This window comes from Ahaetulla prasina, chromosome 4 (assembly GCF_028640845.1).
Source record: "Ahaetulla prasina isolate Xishuangbanna chromosome 4, ASM2864084v1, whole genome shotgun sequence".
NCBI lineage: Eukaryota > Metazoa > Chordata > Lepidosauria > Squamata > Colubridae > Ahaetulla > Ahaetulla prasina.
Window position 1 is genome coordinate 113,463,779 of NC_080542.1, and position 12,264 is coordinate 113,476,042.

Genomic DNA, 12,264 nt, shown 5'->3' on the forward strand with positions numbered 1-12,264 from the left:
CTTGTCTACCTTGATGATATACTTATCTATACAGAAACAATGGAAGAACATATTAAACTAGTAAGAGCAGTTCTTAAAAAGTTATTATCTGCAGAACTTTACTGCAAATTATCCAAATGTGATTTCCATCAAACTAAAATAGACTACTTAGGATACTGCATATTGGCGGATGGACTAGAAATGGACCCAGAGAAAGTGAAAGCTGTCTTAGAATGCCCCCCCCCACGCACACGCAAACAGTTGCAAAGTTTCTTGGGATTTGCAAACTTTTATCGTCAATTCATCCCTTCCTTTGCTCAAATTGCTTTGCCAATCACCAACCTTTTAAAAACTAAAGGAGATACAAAACCCAAGCCATCATTACCTCTTGAATGGACAATGGAATGTAAAGCAGCGTTTGAGAAATTAAAACGACTGTTTGCCGCTGAACCTATTTTAAAACACCTCGACATGGATGTCCCTTTTGTGGTACAAGCTGATGCTAGTGACGTAGCAGTCGGAGCCGTTTTATTCCAAAACAATTCCGATGGTAAACTACAGCCCTGTGCTTTCACTTCTCAAAAATTAACTGAAACTGAAAGACGATGGGCTATTTGGGAAAAGGAAGCATTTGCAGTCCACTAGGCTCTTCGCACATGGAGACAATTCTTAGAAGGTTCTAATCATCCTTTTGAAGTTTGGACTGATCACAAAAATTTAGAAGCACTAAAACTTTCGCCTAAACAAGCCCGATGGGCTCAATATTTTAACCGCTTTAATTTCTCCTTTCATTACATTCCTGGAGGGAAAAACTTTTTGGCAGATGCTCTTTCACGCTTGCCCCAATACAATGGTACTCGCTCCAAGGTGGTTCGCCCAATACTTCCCATTCAACAGTTAGCAGCTCCAGCTATAACTCGAAGCCATACCAAAACCGAGTCATCACTACCAGATGAACTAACTAAGTTGTTTAAGGAAGCTTTGAACTCTGATGACTGGTTTTTGGTGCATTCGCATGAATGCACGCTCCGTGATGGACTACCTTGGATTGGAGCGAAGCTATATGTTCCTTTATCACTCAGAGAAACCATCCTACAATGATGCCATGATGCCAAAATGGCAGGACATTTTGGATTTGTAAAAACCTTGCATCTTCTTAAAAGACAATTTTGGTGGCCAAGTCTTAAAAAAGACATTCAATCATATATCTCAAGTTGCCCTGTTTGCGCATCATCTAAAAGGCCTCCAGGTAAACCTCCTGGCCTACTTCAAACAGTAGCCCGACCAGGAGCCCCATGGAAAGAAATATCCATGGATTTCATAGTGGAGCTACCCGAAAGTGCAGGCAATACTGTAATCTGGGTAGTGACAGACTTTTCTCCAAACAAGTCCATTTTATTCCATTTTCGAAAATACCCTCCTCAAAGACTCTGGCGAAGTTGTTTGTATAACACATTTATAGACTACACGGCATCCCTGAACGCATCATCTCAGATCGCGGAGTTCAATTCACTTCTCAATTTTGGAAAGAATTTCTGCAACTGATTGGCTCCACCCAAGGATTAAACTCCTCCCATCATCCCCAGACTAATGGAAGTTGCGAACGCTCGAACTCGGTACTGGAACAATATTTACGTTGTTACATTAACTATCAACAGGACAATTGGGCAGACCTACTTCCTTTTACTGAAGTCGCCTACAATAATTCAATTCATAGTAGCACAGGATTTACTCCTTTTAAAGTAGCTTCAGGCCAAGATTTTGTCCCCATTTCAGAACTTCCAAAGGAGAAAACCACGGTTTCCTCCTTATCAGAATGGATAGATCAAATACAAAGCACATGGAAAATGACTCGCAAGGCGATCGATGACGCTCACCATGCACATAAAAAACAAGCAGATAAAAAAAGATCCCCTGAGAACAAATACCAAGTTGGTGACAATGTTTATCTCTCCACCAAATATTTACAAACTACTCAAAAGTCTAAAAAATTGGGACCTAAATATGTGGGACCTTTCCCCATAGTGAAAATCATCAACCCCGTGACTGTACAACTAGAATTACCAAAAACACTTAGAAGAATTCATCCTGTTTTCCATGTCAGCTTGCTGAAACCGGAAAACACATCCACTTTCCATGCTGACCATATACCCCCTCCTATACCAATTCTCATAGAGGGCGAACAACATTTCGAAATAAAAGAAATCTTGGATTCAAGAAAACATCTAAATAAAATTCAATATATCATTGCTTGGAAGCACTTCCCTTTGTCCCAAGCCGAATGGGTGAACAAGGAAGATGTTCGTGCTTCAGAAAAGATAGCTCAATTCTATAAAAAATATCCTGACAAACCCTAACTTTTCTTTTTTCTTTCTAGGACTGACGTCCTTGTTGCAGGAGGGCTGAATGTCAGCCTCCACTCCAAACTTTGTATCTCTTTATACTCCTTATATTCAGTTGTTAGATAGAATGGGATTGTATTTCTAATGTAAATAGCTATTGGATTCAAGTTAAGAAGAGAGGGGCCTTTAAGAGTGTCGGTCTGACCTAATTAAGGTGGGAGGAGAGATTAATGTTTTGAATTCACAGGAATGTTTGGGCGCGAACGCTAACGGACATTGCATTCCTGATTTGATTGACAACCAGAGACCTGCGGAAGAAGATTACCACAGGACCCCGGGAAGGAGCTGGCATTGGACCAGACCTGATGACCTTTTGGGAAAGAGGAGGGAGGAATAGGGTGTTGCAGATTGTCAGCCATATTCTGTCTCAGATTCAACTTAAATCCTGCTGCTATCCAGATGTAATTAGTAAAAGTACTTTTCTTTATTTGCAAATGAAGTCAAGGTGTATTCTTTCCTAGTTATAATCAGAGGCAGCCTGACAGGTATCTTGTAGTTTAGCTTATCTTGATACTTTTTCCAAACCCGTAACAAAGAATTTCTTAATATATGAGCTTTAAAAACTTTATCTACTTTTATCATACAATAAGTAAGCATGCCAACCATATAACAAATCATAACCCTCTATATTCAATATTCTATCTTCTGTTAAGTTAAACCAATCACTAAGTAGAGATAGGGCAGCTGCTTCATAGTATAGTCTTAAATTAGGCATTTTAAGACCCCCTCTTTCACGTATATCCTGTATTATTTTCAATTTTATTCTGGGTCTTTTACTAGCCCATATAAATTTATTAATTCCATTTTGCCATTCTTTCAAATTTGCATCTTTTTTAAGTATTGGTACCATTTGAAACAAAAATAAAAACCTGGGTAAAACATTCATTTTTAAAACTGCTCTTTTTCCCAGTAAAGATAACTGCAGCTTCTTCCAGTTCTCCATTTCCTTCTGCACTTTTTGCCATAAAACTTCATAATTATTTTTATATAATTTCACATTCGAAGCTGCAATATACACACCCAAATATTTGACCTTTTTTACTACTTTTTATGTGATTTTCTCTAATTCTCTAATTCTCCTTTTTGCTGTATAGTCATATTTTTAGTTATTATTTTGTTGATTTACTTTAAATCCAGTACCTTCCCAAATTGACTAATTATTATTAGTACCTTCCCATATTGATTAGTTATTATTTTTGTTGATTTACTTTAAATCCAGTACCTTCCCATATTGACTAATTATATCCATCAAATATGTAACCGATTGTATTGGTTGGGATAAAGTAACCACCAGGTCGTCTGCAAATGCCTTTAATCTATAATCTTTATTTATTTATTTATTTTATTTATTTATTTTGTCACAACATCATATAAAAAGATTATATAGTATATAAACATATATATGAGTAAATATTAGGAAGTATAAGCATATATATATAAAAAATTTCTTCAACATTCCTTTCTCGTCAAATATCTTTTAGCTCCAAATCTTCCATCATATCAAAAAAAGCTTTTGGCAATTTTGCACGACTTGAAATATTTTGAGAAATACTGTTTTTATCTTTCTTAGTATCCAACACTCCATTCCAGTCTCCCATTAAAACAAACGATTTAAAATTCCACTGTATTATTTTAGCATGTAAAAGTTTATAAAACTTTTCTTGCTGCTGATTAGGTGCATATACTCCAATTACAAGTGTTCTCTTTCCCTCTATTAAAAGTTCAATAGCAATATATCTTCCTTGAGCATCTGCCTCAATTAATTTGGCTGTTAGTTCTTTCTTTAGGTATATAACTACGCCATTCTTCTTCTCTGGAGCCAATGCAGCAAAATGTGTACCTAGTCTTGAATTTATCAAATACTTTTGGTCCGTCACTCTAATGTGTTTCCTGCAAGCAAATTACATCATTTTTAAATTGTCTCAAATAATGCAATATCTTTTTCCTTTTTTGTGGTGAGTTCAGGCCATTAACATTCCCAGTTAAAAATCTATTTGCCATTCTTGGCACTGTGGAGCTTTTGGAACATCAGCTGAAGATCTTCCCCAATCCTGCTCTTCGGCCTTGCCCCTCCCACAGCTTCTGTTTTAGGAGTTTCTTGAGTTTTTGTTTGAGATTGCTGCATTTTTTCTTGTTCTTTACATTTAGTAGCTGCTCTGGTCAGTCTTTGCTCTTTTGGATCTTTAATATCCCCTATATTTTCCCCTACTTCTGGAGGGCCAGGGATAGGGGTTGTTCCTCTGCCCTGGTCCTATTAGACCTCTCAGCGGCTTTCGATACCATCGACCATGGTATCCTGCTGCGCCGGCTGGAGGGATTGGGAGTGGGAGGCACCGTTTATCGGTGGTTCTCCTCCTATCTCTCCGACGATGCATGATCGGTGTTGACAGGGGGCAGAGGTCGGCCCGAGGCGCCTCACTTGTGGGGTGCCGCGGGTCGATCCTCGCCCTTCTGTTCTTTATCTACATGAAGCCGCTGGGTGAGATCATCAGTGGTTTGGTGAGGTATCAGCTGTATGCGGATGACACCCAGCTGTACCTTTCCACGCGGACCACCCCAGCGAAGCTATCGAGTGCTGTCCCGGTGTCTGGAGGCCGTACGGATCTGGATGGGGAGAAACAGGCTCAGCTCAATCCCTCCAAGACAGAGTGGCTGTGGATGCGGCATCCCGGTACAGTCAGCTAAATCCGGCTGACCATCGGTGGCGAGTCATTGGCCCCGATGGAGGGTGCGCAAGCGTCCTCCTGGATGACGGCTGTCTTTGGAAGATCATTTGACGGCCGTCTCCAGGAGAGCGTTTACCAGGTTCGCCTGGTGCGCCAGTTGCGCCCCTTTCTGGACCAAGATGCCCTGTGCACAGTCACCCACGCACTCGTGATGTCTCGCCTGGATTACTGCAATGCTCTCTACATGGGGCTCCCCTTGAAGGGCATCCGGAGGCTGGAGTTAGTCAGAATGCGGCTCTTGGGGTGATAGAGGAGCCTCGTGGCTCCGTATAACACCATCCTGCGAGACTGCACTGGCTACCTGTGGCCTTCGGGTGCGCTTCAAGGTTTTGGTGACCACCTTTAAAGCGCTCCATGGCATAGGGCGGGTTATCTGGGACCGCCTACTGCTACCGAATACCTCTCACCGACCCGTGCGCTCTCACAGAGGGACTCCTCAGGTGCCGTCAGCGAGGCAATGTCGTCTGGCGGCGCCCAGGAAGGGCCTTCTCTGTGGGGCTCCCACCCTCTGGAATGAACTGCCCCAGGACTTCGTCAGCTTCCGGACCTTGGACCTTCCATGAGCTTAAAACATACCTATTTAACTGCGCAGGACTGAGTTAGATTTTAGTTTGTGGGTTTTAACTTGGGTTTTAATTTTTTATATTTTTAATTATTAAGCTTTTGAATAAGTTTTTTAATTGTTTTTAGATTGTATTTATTGCTTTTAAATGCCTGTAAACCGCCCTGAGTCCTTTGGGAGATAGGGCGGTATATAAATATAAACAATAAATAAATAAATAAATACTTCTGATATTTGGAAAATAGCCAGTGACTGCAACAAATCTTCTTCAGTAATTGCAGCTTCCGCTTGCGCTTGTATCTATTTTCCTTCCTTCTCATACTTTTTTGCTAACTCTGCTTCTCCTCTCCTCCTAGCATCTGGGGATGGTGGACTTCCAGCCTTTAAAACATTGGTATAAAAATCCCTTGCCTTCCAAATCGTGTTAAGGCGATATCTTTCTCCAGCATAAATTAATGTTAGTCCAGTTGGAACATCCCATCTAAATTGCATCTGTCGATTTCTAAGCTCATTCACCAAAAAAGCAAACTCCTTTCTATTTCTTAGCATTTTAGGAGGAATTTCTTTCAAAACTAATACCTCCTGTCCTGCTATTTGCATTTTATTTTTGTAAGATGCTTGTAAAATTTCATTTCTAATCCTCCTTGTTGTAAAATAAATCACAATGTCTCTTGGCAATTGTCTTTGTCTAGCAACCCAGGAATTAACATGGTAGATTTTATCAATTTGGAATGGAAGGTCTGCTGGTTGCTCCTCCAACAATTGTGCAAAGGCTTCTGAAAAAATCTCTCTTAAGTTCTCCTGTTTATTTTCTTGCAACCCACACACTCTTACAGCAAACTCCATCAATCTGTATTGTAGTAAAATCATTTCATCATCTGCTTTTTCCACCTTAATCTGAACCTCTTCCATTTTATTTTCCAAATTCAAATTAGATTAATTTCTTCCACCCTTTCCTCCAGTTGGATTATGTTGTTTGCCAAGCCTTGAAATGCAGTCACTATGTGTTCTCTTATATCTTTATTGTGAGCTGACATCTCCTCTGAAATCTCTTTAAATTTTTCTCTCATAACAGCAGTATGAAGCTTTAATGTTCTATAGAATCTTTTAAAAATTCCTTCAAAGATTCTTGTAAAGCTTCCAAGTTTACGGCTTGTGGATTAGCTATATGAGCTGGAGAGCCCCCAGCACTTTTAGAGAGTCCAGGCTTTATTTGTTTAGAAGCCACCTTGCTTTAATTATACTTAAATGCCTCCAATAAATCTAATTTTCCTTAATTCTTCCAAAGGCATGATGATTAAATTAAGTAAATATAAATCTTTAAATTACCATTTTCAAACTGTCCAGATTAATGTAAAAAACAGCAGCCTTAAGTAACGATGAGGGCGCTAACAGCTTTAACAAGCAGTTCCTTAACTTTCACTTTCCCATCCTATTTATAACAAGCGCCATTTTCTTCGTTCTTCTCAAGTTGATTCAAAAGGAAACAGTTTGGCAACAAAGTTAAGGTTTGTTACTTGCAATCACAGATGCTAATTCTCCTGCTCTTGTTCCGTCTGCATTGAAATCAATTTGAAGCTAATTGTAGACACAGAGATCGCGGCTTCTTGTTCTGCATAAAGCAGAAGCACTCTGGGTGCAGAACTCTGCCAGGCTAAAGGGGAGCTCTCACCCTTCGATCTTCTGGCTTCCCCCAGGAAATCTCGGGGAGCTCTACCCACCCCGACTGCTCTGCTTTCCCTCTTCTCCCGAGGGAAAGCTTTCCAAACCGTCAGACAGCCGATTTACACTGTCAAAACGGTTTTAAACGCAGCCACAGGGCTGGCGATCCGAAGGACCGTCTCCAAATCCTGCGGTGCCACCGGATGTCCCAAATCAGGCATTATTCTTGATTTCATGTTCCCAGCAGCCAATCTCAATGTTGAGAAACAGGACAAGTTTTTAGTTTTAAAAAATGATTAGTGATTCAAAATCCTCAAATATCTGGACTTCTTGATAAATTAAAAAGAGAGGGAGAGCCATAAAGCAGTACAGTGAATTGTGTTCACGTAGTATTTCAGGACCCCTCCACAATTGGATAACAGCTTTCCTGTCAAACAGACAACAGGTGGTCAAAATTGGCAATGCTCTATCAAATCCTGTTCCTGTCAAAAGTGGCGTTCCCCAAGGCAGAATTCTTGGACCAACATTCTTCATATTATACATTAATGATCTCTGTGACCATATTACAAGTAATTGTGTTCTCTTTGCTGACAATGTCAAACTATTTAACACCACCAACAGTACAATTACCCTTCAAAAAGACCTTGACTTTGTATCCGAATGGTCTAAAACTTGATAACTCCAAATCTCAAGCAGCAAATGCTCAGTCTTACATATTGGAAAAAAGAACCTAAAACTAAGTACAAGCTTGATGGACATTACCTTACAGATGACCCCCACCCTGTTAAAGACCTTGAGTTTTCATATCAAATGCTCTAAGTTCCAAAGCCCACTGCAACTACATTGCAAAAAAGCTTTAAGAGTTGTAAACCTAATCTTGCGTAGCTTCTTCTCCAAAAATATTACACTACTAATCAGAGCATATAAAACATTTGCTAGACCAATTCTTGAATACAGCTCGACTGTCTGGAATCCATACCACATTTCTGATATCAATACAATTGAACGTGTCCAAAAATATTTTACAAGAAGAGTTCTCCAATCCTCTGAATACAACAAAATACCTTATGCTACCAGACTTGAAATCCTGGGTTTAGAAAATTTAGAACTACGCCGCTTTCGACATGACCTGATTTTAACTCATAAAATCATCTGCTACAATGTCCTTCCTGTCGAAGACTACTTCAGCTCCAATTGCAACAATACACAAGAACACAATAGATTTAAGCTTAATGTGAACCGCTCCAATCTTGATTGCAGAAAATATGACTTCAGTAACAGAGTTGTTAATGCTTGGAATAAACTACTTGACTCTGTGGTCTCTTCCCAAAATCCCCAAAACTTCAACCAAAAACTGTCTACTATTGACCTCACCCCATTTCTAAGATGTCTGTAAGGGGCGTGCATAACAGCACAAGCATGCCCACCATTCCTGTCCTATTGTTTCCTTTCGTTATATCCAATTAATATAGTTATTACATACTCATACTTATATATATATGCTTATATATTGTATAGTTATTACATGCTTATGCTTATATATACTGTGTGACAAAATAAATAAATAAATAAATAAATAAATAAATAAATAAATAAATATCTGAAACTAATAGATAAAAATTAATTCTATGCTATTTGTTGCAAACAGGCTGCATTCACACCACAGCTCAAGTCATTTTTAGACTTAGAGAGTTATACAAAACTATAATTAAGGAAAAATGCCTTGATAACTTGTTTAGAATAAGGCAGTGGTTGGCATCCATTTCCTAGCAAACTTAATAAGCAAGCCCTGAAACACAGATTGTTGGAAATTTATCAATGGAGAACCAACCTGTAATGTAGAAACAAGTACAGCAGTTTCATGTTGAATGCACTGACACAGATATGGTTTAATTCTTGCATTGAGAATAATGTAATTTCCCCCCTCTCTATATATAACATACACCCTATTTATAAAGCAATTCTTCACTTTTTATTTTTCATGTGGTATGAATCCAGTTATTGTGGTTTCTTCAACAAATCATATTTAAAACATGGCTTAGCACACATGCAAATACAGCTGTGGTTTGTTAGCTAAATTACAAAAATTCTGCCTATGTTTTTACAGATTCTTCCAGATTGATTATTAGTATTGTGATACCATAATAGCAAGGGAATTTTGATTTTTTGCAAGTTCAAAAATAGAATCTAAAGCAACCCAGACTGCACAGTCACATTTTGTGAGATGTCATATAAATGTGAGAAATAAGTGAATAACTGAAGTTCTCCCAGCCACAGAAGAGAAGAACTTTTCTGATGGGCCGTAAAACAACAGTAAAGCTAAGAAAATGTCTATGTTCTCATTTTCTTCCTCTTTGGACTCCTTCACTTCACCTTCAGAACATCGTAAGAACTCTAATTCTAGCACTAGGCCACTGATTGAAACATATTATAATCTCTGGGAGATAACCTATAATTAAATGCTATTAAATCAAATTTAATTTGTATCCTCACTCTACCACTTCTTAGTATGTGGGCATTGACATATGATTCAAGGGGAAAATGCTGCCCTGAGGTCAAAGAAGTTTATATGCCTCTAGTTTAAATCTTCTGTTATGCATTATTTATCTGAAATTTGTAGAGAAGTGACACATAATTCTCTCTCCATCTCCTTAAATGTTCCTGAATTAAATATAATATACAGGAATACTTTGTATGATGCCATGTGTCCCACACAGAGTAGTAAATATAGATTTCTAAAATCTAGTCAAAATAGATCATCTGTTCTCTTTTTTAAGTCCAGAGAAATAGAGAATGAGAAATCCAAATCATTAGAGGAGAAAGTAATAAATACTCTACATGATGCATGATACAACCCCTACTAGAGTTCCCATTCTTTTGTGTCAGGTGATCTCTGCACTTTAAAAGACAGAAATTGCCCTTAGAAATACGTAGCAGAGTGATTTTGAAGAAATGACAATTTCACCAGAGTCAGATAAAATTGCAGCCACTTTTCCCAATTCAGCAAAGATGCACATGATAGCAAGCAATACTTGTACTTAGAAATGGATTTACAAAGACTATTTTCTATACCAATTGATAAGTTTTTTAGAAGACAAACCATCATTTTTCTTCTTTAAGCAAGTACTATTCCTTGACAGATAGAGAGTGCAGCTGTCAGCAGATAAGAAACTTCCAAACTGATACTTAGCAACCTACCAAATAACTTCCTGTCTAGAGACAGAAGTAAAAGGGTGTTTTTACCAAACAGCATACTCATAATTCATGGCTATATAGATTTTGTGGTTGCCAGCCTACTTAAAAATGTTGATTAATCATATTCTTTTAATTAGTTAAAATAAATCTGTGCATTATGAAAAAAAATTATTGGATAACAATTTACAATATATACAAAAATTGTTTTAGAAGTGTGTGTTATTTTTAATATCTATCATTTCCTAGTACTAAACAATTCCAGACTCAAAAATTGAGAAGGGTGCTTTTGACTTACACTCCTAATGTTTCACATTTGATTTTCCTATTTAGAACATAAACAATTTTTATGAAACTCATACAAAAACAGATAAAATTAATAGTTCTACACTTAACCAAAAATTGTAAACATAAGCTCTGCTATTGGTGCACAATTATTTAAATCAGTTGGGTAATTTGGGTAATTTGAAATCCAATTGACTCTCAGATTTTGCTCTAGTTATTTCTCTAAAATAGTTGCAAACACTGAATTAGTGAATAGTGAAACATTGTTTCTTGGAGAAATACAAAATGCTTGTTCGCAGGGGGGAAACTAGAACAAGAAGGTAGAGCATCATCTTGTTTGACTTTCAGCTGAGAATGTTTATGTGACCCTTCTCAAATTCACCACTTTGTGCATGTCTACAAATGTCCATGAAAGCACCACCATATTGATTTGGGGATTACATATAAATTTTAGTACGAAAATTTACAATCTGAGAATAAGGAGGATTGACTTTATATTCTTGTTATTTGTTTCCCAAAAGATGAAACAGTTAAGCATGTCAAAGATAAAGTAAGTATGGGTTATTTAGCGATTGCTCTAGAAAGCGGGCTTTTAAAATACTAAAAACTACACCCAAACCAAAATCAAACCAAACCAAAGCAAAGCATCTATTTGCAACACTATCATTAATACTTATTAATTTTAGAAGTCTAATACTTAATCTGTTGAGTTAATATAATTAAGAAATAATTGGCTCACATTGGTATAGAAATGCTCAGATTGCCACCCAGAGTTTGATTCAAGTTCAAACCACAAAGTTTATTCCAACAAGTTTATCCCAAATTTTAATTAAATAGATATTATACAATTATACTTGTTGTACCCACATGAGAAGCATCAGGTGCAGTATTATCAGTATGCTAATGATTCTCAATTGTGTCTCCCATCATCACATCCAAGCAACGTTGTAATTCTGTTCCAGTGTCTGAAGGCTACTGTGATTTGGCTCAATTTTTTGAAAGAAAAGGTTTTGATTCAATCTTGACAAATCTAAATAATTGTGGGTCTCCTTATCCCAGACTGGAATACTTCCATCTTTTGCCTATATGTGTGTTTCACTTTCTTATTCTGTGCAATTGGAATAGCACAGAATCTATGATTCATAGTTGCTGCTTGAAGAGCAGTGACAATCATGGCCAAGAGGACTTTTGTACAATTCTATCAAATGTACCTTTACCTGAACCTGGAAGAACTGCTCATGGTCACTCAGTCATATTGGTTAGGCTATCACAATGTGCTCTACATGGGGCTTTCCACAAAGAGCAGAATGTGGTCTGGAAGCTGCAAGTGGATCAGAATGCAGAGGCATGGCAATTATAGGCATGACTCAATATACTCACTTCTAGTTTGCTAATTGCACTGGCTCCTAGTAGGCTTCTCAATGCAATTCAAGGTGCTGATTATAACTTATAAAGC